The sequence below is a fragment of the Lemur catta genome, chromosome 2, assembly GCF_020740605.2.
Source record: "Lemur catta isolate mLemCat1 chromosome 2, mLemCat1.pri, whole genome shotgun sequence".
Lineage (NCBI taxonomy): Eukaryota > Metazoa > Chordata > Mammalia > Primates > Lemuridae > Lemur > Lemur catta.
In genome coordinates, this window is record NC_059129.1 from 35979716 (window position 1) to 35998647 (window position 18932).

The following is an 18932-nucleotide window of genomic DNA, read 5'->3' on the forward strand; positions in this document are numbered from 1 at the left end:
GCGCGGAGCGCGGGGGGCCCCCCACCCCCCCGACCCCCCACGGGCCGGCGGGCGGGACAAAAGAAGAGGCAAAAGCCTACAGCACCCGGTATTCCCAGGCGGTCTCCCATCCAAGTACTAACCAGGCCCGACCCTGCTTAGCTTCCGAGATCAGACGAGATCGGGCGCGTTCAGGGTGGTATGGCCGTAGACGGCGGCGGCTGGCCCCGGACGCCTCAAGAGGCCGAGCTGCTGCGACGTGGCCCTCCGGGCCCAGCGCCCCGACCCCCACCCCCGACACCCCCGCGCCGTCCTGCAGCCCCGTAGCCTTCAAAGCCTTGCTCGGCAGCTGCTACACAGCACAGAAGCAACACTTTGCCGCAGACACATATACAAATGACAGCAAAAATCAAAGACCAATAGGACGTCTCTTCAAAGCACGGAGGACACAAACGGGAGGACAACGTGTGACTTGTCAGATTCTACAGACGGCAGGAGCCCACATGAAGGCTCAGGGAAATATTCCAAAGGAGTGGGACATGGCTCCGAGCTCCCCGGACATGAGCAGACTGGCTTCGGCTGACAGCAGCTCTTAGATTGTCACAGTGGAGCCAGGAAAGTAGAAAGTTCCTTCCTCGCCTTTCCTCCTTGGCGCAGTAGCAAGTAGTCCACGGTGATACGGTGAATGGATACGATTATTCTGTGGCATCACGCAAAGAGCGAATGCTGTGGGTGTCTTTGAGAACTGGGAATTTGGGTGTGAGAGAAAGAGGTGAAATCGATAAAGTATAGAGTAAAAAGCCTCTAATTTCTCAGTTTCCATTTGGATTCTCAGTGTAAGCTCAATGTATTTTTCTTTAGTTTTTTAATCTAATTCTATTTTATTGTTTAGTTTTTAGTTGTTTCCCATGGAAAGTGCTGAGAAATAGGTGCAAACTCAACAGCAGTGCATTTCACCAGCATCTAGGTCGTGGTCTCCACAAACCATTGTTATTAAACGGTCCTAAGACCTACTGGAGACATAGGCTGACTTCAAGTCTGGGGCGGGAAATGGACGCTTCTTATGCTGGGAAGCGTGGATGCTATGACATCCAACAGGACGAGGGTCACGTCAAAAGACACAGGAACCAGAATGAGTAGACTCCCGTTTGCCAAACACAGGACAGTCTGATCACCAGTAAGTATAATAATTGCAAGATATCGAAACACATTAAATATGCTTAAATCCACGATTACACCCCTCACAGCGGCAAAACTGACTCGGGTCACTGTGGACAGCGGTAGGAAACAAAGGGAAATGGTGACAGCCGGGGCCGCCCCCAACTAGTTGGGATGTGTGGACACTCTTTCAAAAGACATCTCAACCCATCACCATGTATGCACTGTATTTGCACTGGATTCAAAGAAACTGAAGTGAGTGTATGTGTCTCAGGGAAACGCAGACATCGAGTACTTGCTGTTATCTCTAATACGGTTAAATGTTTAGATGGAATAATGTGGCTGTGATTACACTGAAAAAGGAAAGAAAGCCTCCACCTTTGATAGAAACATATTGACCCTTTATCGATGGAGGGATATTACTAAGGGGATCATGAACTTAAGGTAGGAGGGGTATAAAAGAAACAAGATCTGGCTGGCCAAGGGTTGGTGATTTCTTGAGTCAGGGTAGTGAGTATGTATTCTACTATTCTGTCTGTTTTTGTTTCTATTTCAAATTTCCCATAATAAAAGGTGTCAAAAGATACCACGAAGAGGGTAAAAAACAAGCCGCAAACAGGACAAGGCATCTGTAGCGCATATACTTGGCAAGATATTACTATTACAGAATATCTATGTGTAATATGCTTCATACGCATTTGGCACTGTATCCTCACTATTAATCAGGGAAATAGGAAATAAACAATGAAGCAAGGTGTAGTTTCAAACTCACCAGATTGAGGAAACTTAAAAAACCGATCGCTGTGTTGGCTGGGAGGAAAACTCTTACCCACACCCTGCTGATACGGGAGGTGAAGTGATAGAACCATTTGGAAAACAATGTAGCATAAATGGATATGAATCCACACTGGCGTCATTCAGGAGCAAGCGTATTCTCTGAGGAGCACGTACCAGAGAGAAGATAGGGCACGTGTGACCAGGAATCGTCTAGGGTAATACTCACGGGAGCCCTGTGTACACGGACCTAGTCAAAGATCGGATAAAGATATTTCGATTGCTTCGTGCAGTGCCATTCTATAGCAGTGCTGATGAACTGCAGCTTCCTGTGTCAGCAAGGAGTATTCCCCAAACAGAAGGTTTCCCCTGGCACACAAGTTACCCAGAATGCATCCACAATGGTTCCACACGTATTATATAAACTGTGAAAATAACAAACTACCTCAATGAGACAGTCATATAACAGAGAGCAAAAACTTTAAAAGGAAAAGCAAGCAAAATGCTGACAGTCGAGATGGGATTTGTTGGGGAGAAGTGTTTCTTTGGTTGCATGCCTTCAGGAAAAGATACACAGCGGCTTGCGACCTATGAATAAACTCCCAGTTTTATAAGGTGAGTGGTAGAGTGTTGGTACAGTTAACTCGATTTAATCTAATAATAATAATAATATTATTATTATTCTTCTTCAACATGTCCATTTCCCTAATTAAAAGAAAAGGAGAAAGAAACAGATTGTAAGTTTCTAGTTATAAACCCTGTTTAAATTTGATTATTTATTAATTTGGGGGAAATGATTAGTTTGGGGGCTCTGTGTCCATCTATCGAGGAATACAGTATAGCCTCTCCATCGATTTGGGCCATCATTTATGTTTGTTACTAAGTTTTCCATCTAAGTTGGCACGTTTTTCCCGTAGGTGCTGTGTAGATTCTCTGTGACTTTGACTGTGATCCTTTTTAAAAATTGCATTCATTATTGTGTATTTGCTAGGAAATAAGAAATATCGAAACTATCGATTGAACGTTGATTTCATGTAGAGCTGTCTTGCGGGACTCACCTAGGCTTTCTACAGGTCTCCCATGCCTAGGGGCAAACAGTGTATTTTGAGAACCGTAGGAGGTGAGGACAATGAACAAGGTGATTTTTCCTTTCCCACCTATTATTAGTGTTTTCCCTTGTTTTAGTGTGTATTTTAGAGCGTCTGTTGCAGTATTGACCAGAAGAATCTCATTATCAACACCCTGGTCTTGCTCGTGACTTTCCAAAGAATGTTTTTACTTCTGAATCCTTAAGACTATTTTCTAAGGATTTAGACTTTTGAAAAGAGTTTCTAGATGTCTTCTCTTCTGGATTCTTAAATTATTTTATCGTGAACGAATGGCCAACTGTTCAGATTCTATTCTTCTGCATATATGGATAGGATCAAATTTCTCCTCTCATAGGGTAACGTGGTCGTCTACTTGGACAACCTTAGAATTTGTCCTGAATTCAGAGCCGGTCCGTCAGAAGTTCCGGAGGCCCGGACCTGCGGCAGGTGTCTGAGGGGCGACAGCCTCGGGGACTGAGCCTCCACATGTCAAACCTGACCCTCTCTCCAGGGGCCACGGGACAGGGTCCGGGCCGGCCGGGGGCGGGAGCCGGGGCGGGCGCGGAGGGCGGAGGGGCCCCGGGCCACCCCACCCCACCCCCCCCCCGTTTCCAGCCCAGGGGGGTGGGACAGAAAAAGAGGCACAGCAAAAAGCCTAGGGCACCCGGTATTCCCAGGCGGTCTCCCATGCAAGTACTAACCGGGCCCGACCCTGCTTAGCTCCCGAGATCAGAGGGAATCGGGCGGGCGGGCGCGTTGCGTTCGGGGTGGTATGGCCACAGAGGCCGGCGGCCGCCCCCGGACGCCTCAAGAGGCCGAGCTGCTGCTACGCGTCCCTCCCTGCCCAGTCGGGTCCCTCCCGCCGCCCTGGCCCTTCGCTAGCCCACCTGCCCCTATGGGGGGGCGGGCGCAGGCGGAGCCTGACGGGTCTCGCGCGCACCCCCCTGCCCCACCCGAACCGCGGACGCACCGCCGTCGCACATCCCAAGGAGCAGACCCACGGGCACGCGCGCAGGGACAGACTTCCACGCGTGGGGGCGGAGGGCCAGAGCCCGAGAGTGCGCGCGAGAGGGCCCTCCGCCGCCTCGCGCCAGGGCACGGCGGGGAGGGGCTTGCGGGCAGGGCCAGGACAAGGAGGCAGGGCCGTGGCTGCCGCTGGTCCTTCACCCGGAGGTCCTGAAGACGTGCAGTGTCCCCCCCACCGCGCCACCCCACCCCCGTCTGGGGAGGACCGTTCTGCCCCGATTCCCGTCAGGGCCTGCGTGTGGCAGCAGGCCCCGCGCGGGGGCGGGGCCGGGGGCGGGGGGCGGTGGGGCCAGAGCCGGCTATCCTGTTGCACCGTGGGGTGGGGTTTGGGGTGGGTTGCCACGGGTCGGGGGGCCGGTGGGTCGTTTGGGTTTGGGTGGGAGTGCTCCGCGTGTGTCCTCTCTGCCCGGGTGGCCGGCGACTTGCCCTGTGCGGTGCGCCGGTGTGTCTCTCCGGAGCCCCGGCGGCGGCGAGGAGCCCGCCCGGCGTGAGGCCCGGGCCCGAGGCCCGGGTGTGCGGCGGAGAGGAAGTCCACGGTGGGCTGGGGGTCCGGGGGCCCAGGGCACGGTTTGCCGCCGTGGGCTGTCCCGCGCCGGGTGCAGGGGATGTCCCGGAGTGCGGGGCGGGGCCGGAGAAGAGACCCAGCGGCACTTAGGGATCCCGCCGCCCGGCCCGGCCCCGTGTGGGGCCCAGGGCTGGGGCTCGGCTGCCGGCCGAACGGAAGGGCTGGGACGCTCTGCTGCTGCCGCCGCCGCCGCCGCCTGGCGGTGCTGCTGCAGCGGGGGAGAGGGGAGGAAGGCCCGGGCGGGGGCAGCGGGCCGCGCCGGGGGGCCGGGGGCCGAGCGCGAAAGGGGGGGCGGGCGCGGAGCGCGGGGGGCCCCCCACCCCCCCGACCCCCCACGGGCCGGCGGGCGGGACAAAAGAAGAGGCAAAAGCCTACAGCACCCGGTATTCCCAGGCGGTCTCCCATCCAAGTACTAACCAGGCCCGACCCTGCTTAGCTTCCGAGATCAGACGAGATCGGGCGCGTTCAGGGTGGTATGGCCGTAGACGGCGGCGGCTGGCCCCGGACGCCTCAAGAGGCCGAGCTGCTGCGACGTGGCCCTCCGGGCCCAGCGCCCCGACCCCCACCCCCGACACCCCCGCGCCGTCCTGCAGCCCCGTAGCCTTCAAAGCCTTGCTCGGCAGCTGCTACACAGCACAGAAGCAACACTTTGCCGCAGACACATATACAAATGACAGCAAAAATCAAAGACCAATAGGACATCTCTTCAAAGCACGGAGGACACAAACGGGAGGACAACGTGTGACTTGTCAGATTCTACAGACGGCAGGAGCCCACATGAAGGCTCAGGGAAATATTCCAAAGGAGTGGGACATGGCTCCGAGCTCCCCGGACATGAGCAGACTGGCTTCGGCTGACAGCAGCTCTTAGATTGTCACAGTGGAGCCAGGAAAGTAGAAAGTTCCTTCCTCGCCTTTCCTCCTTGGCGCAGTAGCAAGTAGTCCACGGTGATACGGTGAATGGATACGATTATTCTGTGGCATCACGCAAAGAGCGAATGCTGTGGGTGTCTTTGAGAACTGGGAATTTGGGTGTGAGAGAAAGAGGTGAAATCGATAAAGTATAGAGTAAAAAGCCTCTAATTTCTCAGTTTCCATTTGGATTCTCAGTGTAAGCTCAATGTATTTTTCTTTAGTTTTTTAATCTAATTCTATTTTATTGTTTAGTTTTTAGTTGTTTCCCATGGAAAGTGCTGAGAAATAGGTGCAAACTCAACAGCAGTGCATTTCACCAGCATCTAGGTCGTGGTCTCCACAAACCATTGTTATTAAACGGTCCTAAGACCTACTGGAGACATAGGCTGACTTCAAGTCTGGGGCGGGAAATGGACGCTTCTTATGCTGGGAAGCGTGGATGCTATGACATCCAACAGGACGAGGGTCACGTCAAAAGACACAGGAACCAGAATGAGTAGACTCCCGTTTGCCAAACACAGGACAGTCTGATCACCAGTAAGTATAATAATTGCAAGATATCGAAACACATTAAATATGCTTAAATCCACGATTACACCCCTCACAGCGGCAAAACTGACTCGGGTCACTGTGGACAGCGGTAGGAAACAAAGGGAAATGGTGACAGCCGGGGCCGCCCCCAACTAGTTGGGATGTGTGGACACTCTTTCAAAAGACATCTCAACCCATCACCATGTATGCACTGTATTTGCACTGGATTCAAAGAAACTGAAGTGAGTGTATGTGTCTCAGGGAAACGCAGACATCGAGTACTTGCTGTTATCTCTAATACGGTTAAATGTTTAGATGGAATAATGTGGCTGTGATTACACTGAAAAAGGAAAGAAAGCCTCCACCTTTGATAGAAACATATTGACCCTTTATCGATGGAGGGATATTACTAAGGGGATCATGAACTTAAGGTAGGAGGGGTATAAAAGAAACAAGATCTGGCTGGCCAAGGGTTGGTGATTTCTTGAGTCAGGGTAGTGAGTATGTATTCTACTATTCTGTCTGTTTTTGTTTCTATTTCAAATTTCCCATAATAAAAGGTGTCAAAAGATACCACGAAGAGGGTAAAAAACAAGCCGCAAACAGGACAAGGCATCTGTAGCGCATATACTTGGCAAGATATTACTATTACAGAATATCTATGTGTAATATGCTTCATACGCATTTGGCACTGTATCCTCACTATTAATCAGGGAAATAGGAAATAAACAATGAAGCAAGGTGTAGTTTCAAACTCACCAGATTGAGGAAACTTAAAAAACCGATCGCTGTGTTGGCTGGGAGGAAAACTCTTACCCACACCCTGCTGATACGGGAGGTGAAGTGATAGAACCATTTGGAAAACAATGTAGCATAAATGGATATGAATCCACACTGGCGTCATTCAGGAGCAAGCGTATTCTCTGAGGAGCACGTACCAGAGAGAAGATAGGGCACGTGTGACCAGGAATCGTCTAGGGTAATACTCACGGGAGCCCTGTGTACACGGACCTAGTCAAAGATCGGATAAAGATATTTCGATTGCTTCGTGCAGTGCCATTCTATAGCAGTGCTGATGAACTGCAGCTTCCTGTGTCAGCAAGGAGTATTCCCCAAACAGAAGGTTTCCCCTGGCACACAAGTTACCCAGAATGCATCCACAATGGTTCCACACGTATTATATAAACTGTGAAAATAACAAACTACCTCAATGAGACAGTCATATAACAGAGAGCAAAAACTTTAAAAGGAAAAGCAAGCAAAATGCTGACAGTCGAGATGGGATTTGTTGGGGAGAAGTGTTTCTTTGGTTGCATGCCTTCAGGAAAAGATACACAGCGGCTTGCGACCTATGAATAAACTCCCAGTTTTATAAGGTGAGTGGTAGAGTGTTGGTACAGTTAACTCGATTTAATCTAATAATAATAATAATATTATTATTATTCTTCTTCAACATGTCCATTTCCCTAATTAAAAGAAAAGGAGAAAGAAACAGATTGTAAGTTTCTAGTTATAAACCCTGTTTAAATTTGATTATTTATTAATTTGGGGGAAATGATTAGTTTGGGGGCTCTGTGTCCATCTATCGAGGAATACAGTATAGCCTCTCCATCGATTTGGGCCATCATTTATGTTTGTTACTAAGTTTTCCATCTAAGTTGGCACGTTTTTCCCGTAGGTGCTGTGTAGATTCTCTGTGACTTTGACTGTGATCCTTTTTAAAAATTGCATTCATTATTGTGTATTTGCTAGGAAATAAGAAATATCGAAACTATCGATTGAACGTTGATTTCATGTAGAGCTGTCTTGCGGGACTCACCTAGGCTTTCTACAGGTCTCCCATGCCTAGGGGCAAACAGTGTATTTTGAGAACCGTAGGAGGTGAGGACAATGAACAAGGTGATTTTTCCTTTCCCACCTATTATTAGTGTTTTCCCTTGTTTTAGTGTGTATTTTAGAGCGTCTGTTGCAGTATTGACCAGAAGAATCTCATTATCAACACCCTGGTCTTGCTCGTGACTTTCCAAAGAATGTTTTTACTTCTGAATCCTTAAGACTATTTTCTAAGGATTTAGACTTTTGAAAAGAGTTTCTAGATGTCTTCTCTTCTGGATTCTTAAATTATTTTATCGTGAACGAATGGCCAACTGTTCAGATTCTATTCTTCTGCATATATGGATAGGATCAAATTTCTCCTCTCATAGGGTAACGTGGTCGTCTACTTGGACAACCTTAGAATTTGTCCTGAATTCAGAGCCGGTCCGTCAGAAGTTCCGGAGGCCCGGACCTGCGGCAGGTGTCTGAGGGGCGACAGCCTCGGGGACTGAGCCTCCACATGTCAAACCTGACCCTCTCTCCAGGGGCCACGGGACAGGGTCCGGGCCGGCCGGGGGCGGGAGCCGGGGCGGGCGCGGAGGGCGGAGGGGCCCCGGGCCACCCCACCCCACCCCCCCCCCGTTTCCAGCCCAGGGGGGTGGGACAGAAAAAGAGGCACAGCAAAAAGCCTAGGGCACCCGGTATTCCCAGGCGGTCTCCCATGCAAGTACTAACCGGGCCCGACCCTGCTTAGCTCCCGAGATCAGAGGGAATCGGGCGGGCGGGCGCGTTGCGTTCGGGGTGGTATGGCCACAGAGGCCGGCGGCCGCCCCCGGACGCCTCAAGAGGCCGAGCTGCTGCTACGCGTCCCTCCCTGCCCAGTCGGGTCCCTCCCGCCGCCCTGGCCCTTCGCTAGCCCACCTGCCCCTATGGGGGGGCGGGCGCAGGCGGAGCCTGACGGGTCTCGCGCGCACCCCCCTGCCCCACCCGAACCGCGGACGCACCGCCGTCGCACATCCCAAGGAGCAGACCCACGGGCACGCGCGCAGGGACAGACTTCCACGCGTGGGGGCGGAGGGCCAGAGCCCGAGAGTGCGCGCGAGAGGGCCCTCCGCCGCCTCGCGCCAGGGCACGGCGGGGAGGGGCTTGCGGGCAGGGCCAGGACAAGGAGGCAGGGCCGTGGCTGCCGCTGGTCCTTCACCCGGAGGTCCTGAAGACGTGCAGTGTCCCCCCCACCGCGCCACCCCACCCCCGTCTGGGGAGGACCGTTCTGCCCCGATTCCCGTCAGGGCCTGCGTGTGGCAGCAGGCCCCGCGCGGGGGCGGGGCCGGGGGCGGGGGGCGGTGGGGCCAGAGCCGGCTATCCTGTTGCACCGTGGGGTGGGGTTTGGGGTGGGTTGCCACGGGTCGGGGGGCCGGTGGGTCGTTTGGGTTTGGGTGGGAGTGCTCCGCGTGTGTCCTCTCTGCCCGGGTGGCCGGCGACTTGCCCTGTGCGGTGCGCCGGTGTGTCTCTCCGGAGCCCCGGCGGCGGCGAGGAGCCCGCCCGGCGTGAGGCCCGGGCCCGAGGCCCGGGTGTGCGGCGGAGAGGAAGTCCACGGTGGGCTGGGGGTCCGGGGGCCCAGGGCACGGTTTGCCGCCGTGGGCTGTCCCGCGCCGGGTGCAGGGGATGTCCCGGAGTGCGGGGCGGGGCCGGAGAAGAGACCCAGCGGCACTTAGGGATCCCGCCGCCCGGCCCGGCCCCGTGTGGGGCCCAGGGCTGGGGCTCGGCTGCCGGCCGAACGGAAGGGCTGGGACGCTCTGCTGCTGCCGCCGCCGCCGCCGCCTGGCGGTGCTGCTGCAGCGGGGGAGAGGGGAGGAAGGCCCGGGCGGGGGCAGCGGGCCGCGCCGGGGGGCCGGGGGCCGAGCGCGAAAGGGGGGGCGGGCGCGGAGCGCGGGGGGCCCCCCACCCCCCCGACCCCCCACGGGCCGGCGGGCGGGACAAAAGAAGAGGCAAAAGCCTACAGCACCCGGTATTCCCAGGCGGTCTCCCATCCAAGTACTAACCAGGCCCGACCCTGCTTAGCTTCCGAGATCAGACGAGATCGGGCGCGTTCAGGGTGGTATGGCCGTAGACGGCGGCGGCTGGCCCCGGACGCCTCAAGAGGCCGAGCTGCTGCGACGTGGCCCTCCGGGCCCAGCGCCCCGACCCCCACCCCCGACACCCCCGCGCCGTCCTGCAGCCCCGTAGCCTTCAAAGCCTTGCTCGGCAGCTGCTACACAGCACAGAAGCAACACTTTGCCGCAGACACATATACAAATGACAGCAAAAATCAAAGACCAATAGGACGTCTCTTCAAAGCACGGAGGACACAAACGGGAGGACAACGTGTGACTTGTCAGATTCTACAGACGGCAGGAGCCCACATGAAGGCTCAGGGAAATATTCCAAAGGAGTGGGACATGGCTCCGAGCTCCCCGGACATGAGCAGACTGGCTTCGGCTGACAGCAGCTCTTAGATTGTCACAGTGGAGCCAGGAAAGTAGAAAGTTCCTTCCTCGCCTTTCCTCCTTGGCGCAGTAGCAAGTAGTCCACGGTGATACGGTGAATGGATACGATTATTCTGTGGCATCACGCAAAGAGCGAATGCTGTGGGTGTCTTTGAGAACTGGGAATTTGGGTGTGAGAGAAAGAGGTGAAATCGATAAAGTATAGAGTAAAAAGCCTCTAATTTCTCAGTTTCCATTTGGATTCTCAGTGTAAGCTCAATGTATTTTTCTTTAGTTTTTTAATCTAATTCTATTTTATTGTTTAGTTTTTAGTTGTTTCCCATGGAAAGTGCTGAGAAATAGGTGCAAACTCAACAGCAGTGCATTTCACCAGCATCTAGGTCGTGGTCTCCACAAACCATTGTTATTAAACGGTCCTAAGACCTACTGGAGACATAGGCTGACTTCAAGTCTGGGGCGGGAAATGGACGCTTCTTATGCTGGGAAGCGTGGATGCTATGACATCCAACAGGACGAGGGTCACGTCAAAAGACACAGGAACCAGAATGAGTAGACTCCCGTTTGCCAAACACAGGACAGTCTGATCACCAGTAAGTATAATAATTGCAAGATATCGAAACACATTAAATATGCTTAAATCCACGATTACACCCCTCACAGCGGCAAAACTGACTCGGGTCACTGTGGACAGCGGTAGGAAACAAAGGGAAATGGTGACAGCCGGGGCCGCCCCCAACTAGTTGGGATGTGTGGACACTCTTTCAAAAGACATCTCAACCCATCACCATGTATGCACTGTATTTGCACTGGATTCAAAGAAACTGAAGTGAGTGTATGTGTCTCAGGGAAACGCAGACATCGAGTACTTGCTGTTATCTCTAATACGGTTAAATGTTTAGATGGAATAATGTGGCTGTGATTACACTGAAAAAGGAAAGAAAGCCTCCACCTTTGATAGAAACATATTGACCCTTTATCGATGGAGGGATATTACTAAGGGGATCATGAACTTAAGGTAGGAGGGGTATAAAAGAAACAAGATCTGGCTGGCCAAGGGTTGGTGATTTCTTGAGTCAGGGTAGTGAGTATGTATTCTACTATTCTGTCTGTTTTTGTTTCTATTTCAAATTTCCCATAATAAAAGGTGTCAAAAGATACCACGAAGAGGGTAAAAAACAAGCCGCAAACAGGACAAGGCATCTGTAGCGCATATACTTGGCAAGATATTACTATTACAGAATATCTATGTGTAATATGCTTCATACGCATTTGGCACTGTATCCTCACTATTAATCAGGGAAATAGGAAATAAACAATGAAGCAAGGTGTAGTTTCAAACTCACCAGATTGAGGAAACTTAAAAAACCGATCGCTGTGTTGGCTGGGAGGAAAACTCTTACCCACACCCTGCTGATACGGGAGGTGAAGTGATAGAACCATTTGGAAAACAATGTAGCATAAATGGATATGAATCCACACTGGCGTCATTCAGGAGCAAGCGTATTCTCTGAGGAGCACGTACCAGAGAGAAGATAGGGCACGTGTGACCAGGAATCGTCTAGGGTAATACTCACGGGAGCCCTGTGTACACGGACCTAGTCAAAGATCGGATAAAGATATTTCGATTGCTTCGTGCAGTGCCATTCTATAGCAGTGCTGATGAACTGCAGCTTCCTGTGTCAGCAAGGAGTATTCCCCAAACAGAAGGTTTCCCCTGGCACACAAGTTACCCAGAATGCATCCACAATGGTTCCACACGTATTATATAAACTGTGAAAATAACAAACTACCTCAATGAGACAGTCATATAACAGAGAGCAAAAACTTTAAAAGGAAAAGCAAGCAAAATGCTGACAGTCGAGATGGGATTTGTTGGGGAGAAGTGTTTCTTTGGTTGCATGCCTTCAGGAAAAGATACACAGCGGCTTGCGACCTATGAATAAACTCCCAGTTTTATAAGGTGAGTGGTAGAGTGTTGGTACAGTTAACTCGATTTAATCTAATAATAATAATAATATTATTATTATTCTTCTTCAACATGTCCATTTCCCTAATTAAAAGAAAAGGAGAAAGAAACAGATTGTAAGTTTCTAGTTATAAACCCTGTTTAAATTTGATTATTTATTAATTTGGGGGAAATGATTAGTTTGGGGGCTCTGTGTCCATCTATCGAGGAATACAGTATAGCCTCTCCATCGATTTGGGCCATCATTTATGTTTGTTACTAAGTTTTCCATCTAAGTTGGCACGTTTTTCCCGTAGGTGCTGTGTAGATTCTCTGTGACTTTGACTGTGATCCTTTTTAAAAATTGCATTCATTATTGTGTATTTGCTAGGAAATAAGAAATATCGAAACTATCGATTGAACGTTGATTTCATGTAGAGCTGTCTTGCGGGACTCACCTAGGCTTTCTACAGGTCTCCCATGCCTAGGGGCAAACAGTGTATTTTGAGAACCGTAGGAGGTGAGGACAATGAACAAGGTGATTTTTCCTTTCCCACCTATTATTAGTGTTTTCCCTTGTTTTAGTGTGTATTTTAGAGCGTCTGTTGCAGTATTGACCAGAAGAATCTCATTATCAACACCCTGGTCTTGCTCGTGACTTTCCAAAGAATGTTTTTACTTCTGAATCCTTAAGACTATTTTCTAAGGATTTAGACTTTTGAAAAGAGTTTCTAGATGTCTTCTCTTCTGGATTCTTAAATTATTTTATCGTGAACGAATGGCCAACTGTTCAGATTCTATTCTTCTGCATATATGGATAGGATCAAATTTCTCCTCTCATAGGGTAACGTGGTCGTCTACTTGGACAACCTTAGAATTTGTCCTGAATTCAGAGCCGGTCCGTCAGAAGTTCCGGAGGCCCGGACCTGCGGCAGGTGTCTGAGGGGCGACAGCCTCGGGGACTGAGCCTCCACATGTCAAACCTGACCCTCTCTCCAGGGGCCACGGGACAGGGTCCGGGCCGGCCGGGGGCGGGAGCCGGGGCGGGCGCGGAGGGCGGAGGGGCCCCGGGCCACCCCACCCCACCCCCCCCCCGTTTCCAGCCCAGGGGGGTGGGACAGAAAAAGAGGCACAGCAAAAAGCCTAGGGCACCCGGTATTCCCAGGCGGTCTCCCATGCAAGTACTAACCGGGCCCGACCCTGCTTAGCTCCCGAGATCAGAGGGAATCGGGCGGGCGGGCGCGTTGCGTTCGGGGTGGTATGGCCACAGAGGCCGGCGGCCGCCCCCGGACGCCTCAAGAGGCCGAGCTGCTGCTACGCGTCCCTCCCTGCCCAGTCGGGTCCCTCCCGCCGCCCTGGCCCTTCGCTAGCCCACCTGCCCCTATGGGGGGGCGGGCGCAGGCGGAGCCTGACGGGTCTCGCGCGCACCCCCCTGCCCCACCCGAACCGCGGACGCACCGCCGTCGCACATCCCAAGGAGCAGACCCACGGGCACGCGCGCAGGGACAGACTTCCACGCGTGGGGGCGGAGGGCCAGAGCCCGAGAGTGCGCGCGAGAGGGCCCTCCGCCGCCTCGCGCCAGGGCACGGCGGGGAGGGGCTTGCGGGCAGGGCCAGGACAAGGAGGCAGGGCCGTGGCTGCCGCTGGTCCTTCACCCGGAGGTCCTGAAGACGTGCAGTGTCCCCCCCACCGCGCCACCCCACCCCCGTCTGGGGAGGACCGTTCTGCCCCGATTCCCGTCAGGGCCTGCGTGTGGCAGCAGGCCCCGCGCGGGGGCGGGGCCGGGGGCGGGGGGCGGTGGGGCCAGAGCCGGCTATCCTGTTGCACCGTGGGGTGGGGTTTGGGGTGGGTTGCCACGGGTCGGGGGGCCGGTGGGTCGTTTGGGTTTGGGTGGGAGTGCTCCGCGTGTGTCCTCTCTGCCCGGGTGGCCGGCGACTTGCCCTGTGCGGTGCGCCGGTGTGTCTCTCCGGAGCCCCGGCGGCGGCGAGGAGCCCGCCCGGCGTGAGGCCCGGGCCCGAGGCCCGGGTGTGCGGCGGAGAGGAAGTCCACGGTGGGCTGGGGGTCCGGGGGCCCAGGGCACGGTTTGCCGCCGTGGGCTGTCCCGCGCCGGGTGCAGGGGATGTCCCGGAGTGCGGGGCGGGGCCGGAGAAGAGACCCAGCGGCACTTAGGGATCCCGCCGCCCGGCCCGGCCCCGTGTGGGGCCCAGGGCTGGGGCTCGGCTGCCGGCCGAACGGAAGGGCTGGGACGCTCTGCTGCTGCCGCCGCCGCCGCCGCCTGGCGGTGCTGCTGCAGCGGGGGAGAGGGGAGGAAGGCCCGGGCGGGGGCAGCGGGCCGCGCCGGGGGGCCGGGGGCCGAGCGCGAAAGGGGGGGCGGGCGCGGAGCGCGGGGGGCCCCCCACCCCCCCGACCCCCCACGGGCCGGCGGGCGGGACAAAAGAAGAGGCAAAAGCCTACAGCACCCGGTATTCCCAGGCGGTCTCCCATCCAAGTACTAACCAGGCCCGACCCTGCTTAGCTTCCGAGATCAGACGAGATCGGGCGCGTTCAGGGTGGTATGGCCGTAGACGGCGGCGGCTGGCCCCGGACGCCTCAAGAGGCCGAGCTGCTGCGACGTGGCCCTCCGGGCCCAGCGCCCCGACCCCCACCCCCGACACCCCCGCGCCGTCCTGCAGCCCCGTAGCCTTCAAAGCCTTGCTCGGCAGCTGCTACACAGCACAGAAGCAACACTTTGCCGCAGACACATATACAAATGACAGCAAAAATCAAAGACCAATAGGACGTCTCTTCAAAGCACGGAGGACACAAACGGGAGGACAACGTGTGACTTGTCAGATTCTACAGACGGCAGGAGCCCACATGAAGGCTCAGGGAAATATTCCAAAGGAGTGGGACATGGCTCCGAGCTCCCCGGACATGAGCAGACTGGCTTCGGCTGACAGCAGCTCTTAGATTGTCACAGTGGAGCCAGGAAAGTAGAAAGTTCCTTCCTCGCCTTTCCTCCTTGGCGCAGTAGCAAGTAGTCCACGGTGATACGGTGAATGGATACGATTATTCTGTGGCATCACGCAAAGAGCGAATGCTGTGGGTGTCTTTGAGAACTGGGAATTTGGGTGTGAGAGAAAGAGGTGAAATCGATAAAGTATAGAGTAAAAAGCCTCTAATTTCTCAGTTTCCATTTGGATTCTCAGTGTAAGCTCAATGTATTTTTCTTTAGTTTTTTAATCTAATTCTATTTTATTGTTTAGTTTTTAGTTGTTTCCCATGGAAAGTGCTGAGAAATAGGTGCAAACTCAACAGCAGTGCATTTCACCAGCATCTAGGTCGTGGTCTCCACAAACCATTGTTATTAAACGGTCCTAAGACCTACTGGAGACATAGGCTGACTTCAAGTCTGGGGCGGGAAATGGACGCTTCTTATGCTGGGAAGCGTGGATGCTATGACATCCAACAGGACGAGGGTCACGTCAAAAGACACAGGAACCAGAATGAGTAGACTCCCGTTTGCCAAACACAGGACAGTCTGATCACCAGTAAGTATAATAATTGCAAGATATCGAAACACATTAAATATGCTTAAATCCACGATTACACCCCTCACAGCGGCAAAACTGACTCGGGTCACTGTGGACAGCGGTAGGAAACAAAGGGAAATGGTGACAGCCGGGGCCGCCCCCAACTAGTTGGGATGTGTGGACACTCTTTCAAAAGACATCTCAACCCATCACCATGTATGCACTGTATTTGCACTGGATTCAAAGAAACTGAAGTGAGTGTATGTGTCTCAGGGAAACGCAGACATCGAGTACTTGCTGTTATCTCTAATACGGTTAAATGTTTAGATGGAATAATGTGGCTGTGATTACACTGAAAAAGGAAAGAAAGCCTCCACCTTTGATAGAAACATATTGACCCTTTATCGATGGAGGGATATTACTAAGGGGATCATGAACTTAAGGTAGGAGGGGTATAAAAGAAACAAGATCTGGCTGGCCAAGGGTTGGTGATTTCTTGAGTCAGGGTAGTGAGTATGTATTCTACTATTCTGTCTGTTTTTGTTTCTATTTCAAATTTCCCATAATAAAAGGTGTCAAAAGATACCACGAAGAGGGTAAAAAACAAGCCGCAAACAGGACAAGGCATCTGTAGCGCATATACTTGGCAAGATATTACTATTACAGAATATCTATGTGTAATATGCTTCATACGCATTTGGCACTGTATCCTCACTATTAATCAGGGAAATAGGAAATAAACAATGAAGCAAGGTGTAGTTTCAAACTCACCAGATTGAGGAAACTTAAAAAACCGATCGCTGTGTTGGCTGGGAGGAAAACTCTTACCCACACCCTGCTGATACGGGAGGTGAAGTGATAGAACCATTTGGAAAACAATGTAGCATAAATGGATATGAATCCACACTGGCGTCATTCAGGAGCAAGCGTATTCTCTGAGGAGCACGTACCAGAGAGAAGATAGGGCACGTGTGACCAGGAATCGTCTAGGGTAATACTCACGGGAGCCCTGTGTACACGGACCTAGTCAAAGATCGGATAAAGATATTTCGATTGCTTCGTGCAGTGCCATTCTATAGCAGTGCTGATGAACTGCAGCTTCCTGTGTCAGCAAGGAGTATTCCCCAAACAGAAGGTTTCCCCTGGCACACAAGTTACCCAGAATGCATCCACAATGGTTCCACACGTATTATATAAACTGTGAAAATAACAAACTACCTCAATGAGACAGTCATATAACAGAGAGCAAAAACTTTAAAAGGAAAAGCAAGCAAAATGCTGACAGTCGAGATGGGATTTGTTGGGGAGAAGTGTTTCTTTGGTTGCATGCCTTCAGGAAAAGATACACAGCGGCTTGCGACCTATGAATAAACTCCCAGTTTTATAAGGTGAGTGGTAGAGTGTTGGTACAGTTAACTCGATTTAATCTAATAATAATAATAATATTATTATTATTCTTCTTCAACATGTCCATTTCCCTAATTAAAAGAAAAGGAGAAAGAAACAGATTGTAAGTTTCTAGTTATAAACCCTGTTTAAATTTGATTATTTATTAATTTGGGGGAAATGATTAGTTTGGGGGCTCTGTGTCCATCTATCGAGGAATACAGTATAGCCTCTCCATCGATTTGGGCCATCATTTATGTTTGTTACTAAGTTTTCCATCTAAGTTGGCACGTTTTTCCCGTAGGTGCTGTGTAGATTCTCTGTGACTTTGACTGTGATCCTTTTTAAAAATTGCATTCATTATTGTGTATTTGCTAGGAAATAAGAAATATCGAAACTATCGATTGAACGTTGATTTCATGTAGAGCTGTCTTGCGGGACTCACCTAGGCTTTCTACAGGTCTCCCATGCCTAGGGGCAAACAGTGTATTTTGAGAACCGTAGGAGGTGAGGACAATGAACAAGGTGATTTTTCCTTTCCCACCTATTATTAGTGTTTTCCCTTGTTTTAGTGTGTATTTTAGAGCGTCTGTTGCAGTATTGACCAGAAGAATCTCATTATCAACACCCTGGTCTTGCTCGTGACTTTCCAAAGAATGTTTTTACTTCTGAATCCTTAAGACTATTTTCTAAGGATTTAGACTTTTGAAAAGAGTTTCTAGATGTCTTCTCTTCTGGATTCTTAAATTATTTTATCGTGAACGAATGGCCAACTGTTCAGATTCTATTCTTCTGCATATATGGATAGGATCAAATTTCTCCTCTCATAGGGTAACGTGGTCGTCTACTTGGACAACCTTAGAATTTGTCCTGAATTCAGAGCCGGTCCGTCAGAAGTTCCGGAGGCCCGGACCTGCGGCAGGTGTCTGAGGGGCGACAGCCTCGGGGACTGAGCCTCCACATGTCAAACCTGACCCTCTCTCCAGGGGCCACGGGACAGGGTCCGGGCCGGCCGGGGGCGGGAGCCGGGGCGGGCGCGGAGGGCGGAGGGGCCCCGGGCCACCCCACCCCACCCCCCCCCCGTTTCCAGCCCAGGGGGGTGGGACAGAAAAAGAGGCACAGCAAAAAGCCTAGGGCACCCGGTATTCCCAGGCGGTCTCCCATGCAAGTACTAACCGGGCCCGACCCTGCTTAGCTCCCGAGATCAGAGGGAATCGGGCGGGCGGGCGCGTTGCGTTCGGGGTGGTATGGCCACAGAGGCCGGCGGCCGCCCCCGGACGCCTCAAGAGGCCGAGCTGCTGCTACGCGTCCCTCCCTGCCCAGTCGGGTCCCTCCCGCCGCCCTGGCCCTTCGCTAGCCCACCTGCCCCTATGGGGGGGCGGGCGCAGGCGGAGCCTGACGGGTCTCGCGCGCACCCCCCTGCCCCACCCGAACCGCGGACGCACCGCCGTCGCACATCCCAAGGAGCAGACCCACGGGCACGCGCGCAGGGACAGACTTCCACGCGTGGGGGCGGAGGGCCAGAGCCCGAGAGTGCGCGCGAGAGGGCCCTCCGCCGCCTCGCGCCAGGGCACGGCGGGGAGGGGCTTGCGGGCAGGGCCAGGACAAGGAGGCAGGGCCGTGGCTGCCGCTGGTCCTTCACCCGGAGGTCCTGAAGACGTGCAGTGTCCCCCCCACCGCGCCACCCCACCCCCGTCTGGGGAGGACCGTTCTGCCCCGATTCCCGTCAGGGCCTGCGTGTGGCAGCAGGCCC

General features: G+C 53.2%; 4 non-coding genes and 4 pseudogenes across 4 annotated transcripts; all 8 read right to left on the reverse strand.

The window, feature by feature from the left end:
• Positions 1–73: 73 nt before the first annotated feature.
• Positions 74–192, reverse strand: LOC123633504. Its single transcript, XR_006733609.1, has one exon. It is a non-coding gene; the product is annotated as a 5S ribosomal RNA (ribosomal RNA).
• A 3459-nt stretch (positions 193–3651) lies between these two features.
• LOC123633507 lies at positions 3652–3783 on the reverse strand (annotated as a pseudogene).
• Positions 3784–4958: 1175 nt separating this feature from the next.
• LOC123633572 lies at positions 4959–5077 on the reverse strand. The gene has a single exon (XR_006733620.1). It is a non-coding gene; the product is annotated as a 5S ribosomal RNA (ribosomal RNA).
• Positions 5078–8536: 3459 nt separating this feature from the next.
• On the reverse strand, positions 8537–8668 carry LOC123633508 (annotated as a pseudogene).
• A 1175-nt stretch (positions 8669–9843) lies between these two features.
• On the reverse strand, positions 9844–9962 carry LOC123633677. Its single transcript, XR_006733703.1, has one exon. It is a non-coding gene; the product is annotated as a 5S ribosomal RNA (ribosomal RNA).
• A 3459-nt stretch (positions 9963–13421) lies between these two features.
• LOC123633509 lies at positions 13422–13553 on the reverse strand (annotated as a pseudogene).
• Positions 13554–14728: 1175 nt separating this feature from the next.
• LOC123633794 lies at positions 14729–14847 on the reverse strand. The gene has a single exon (XR_006733795.1). It is a non-coding gene; the product is annotated as a 5S ribosomal RNA (ribosomal RNA).
• Positions 14848–18306: 3459 nt separating this feature from the next.
• LOC123633511 lies at positions 18307–18438 on the reverse strand (annotated as a pseudogene).
• Positions 18439–18932: the final 494 nt, after the last annotated feature.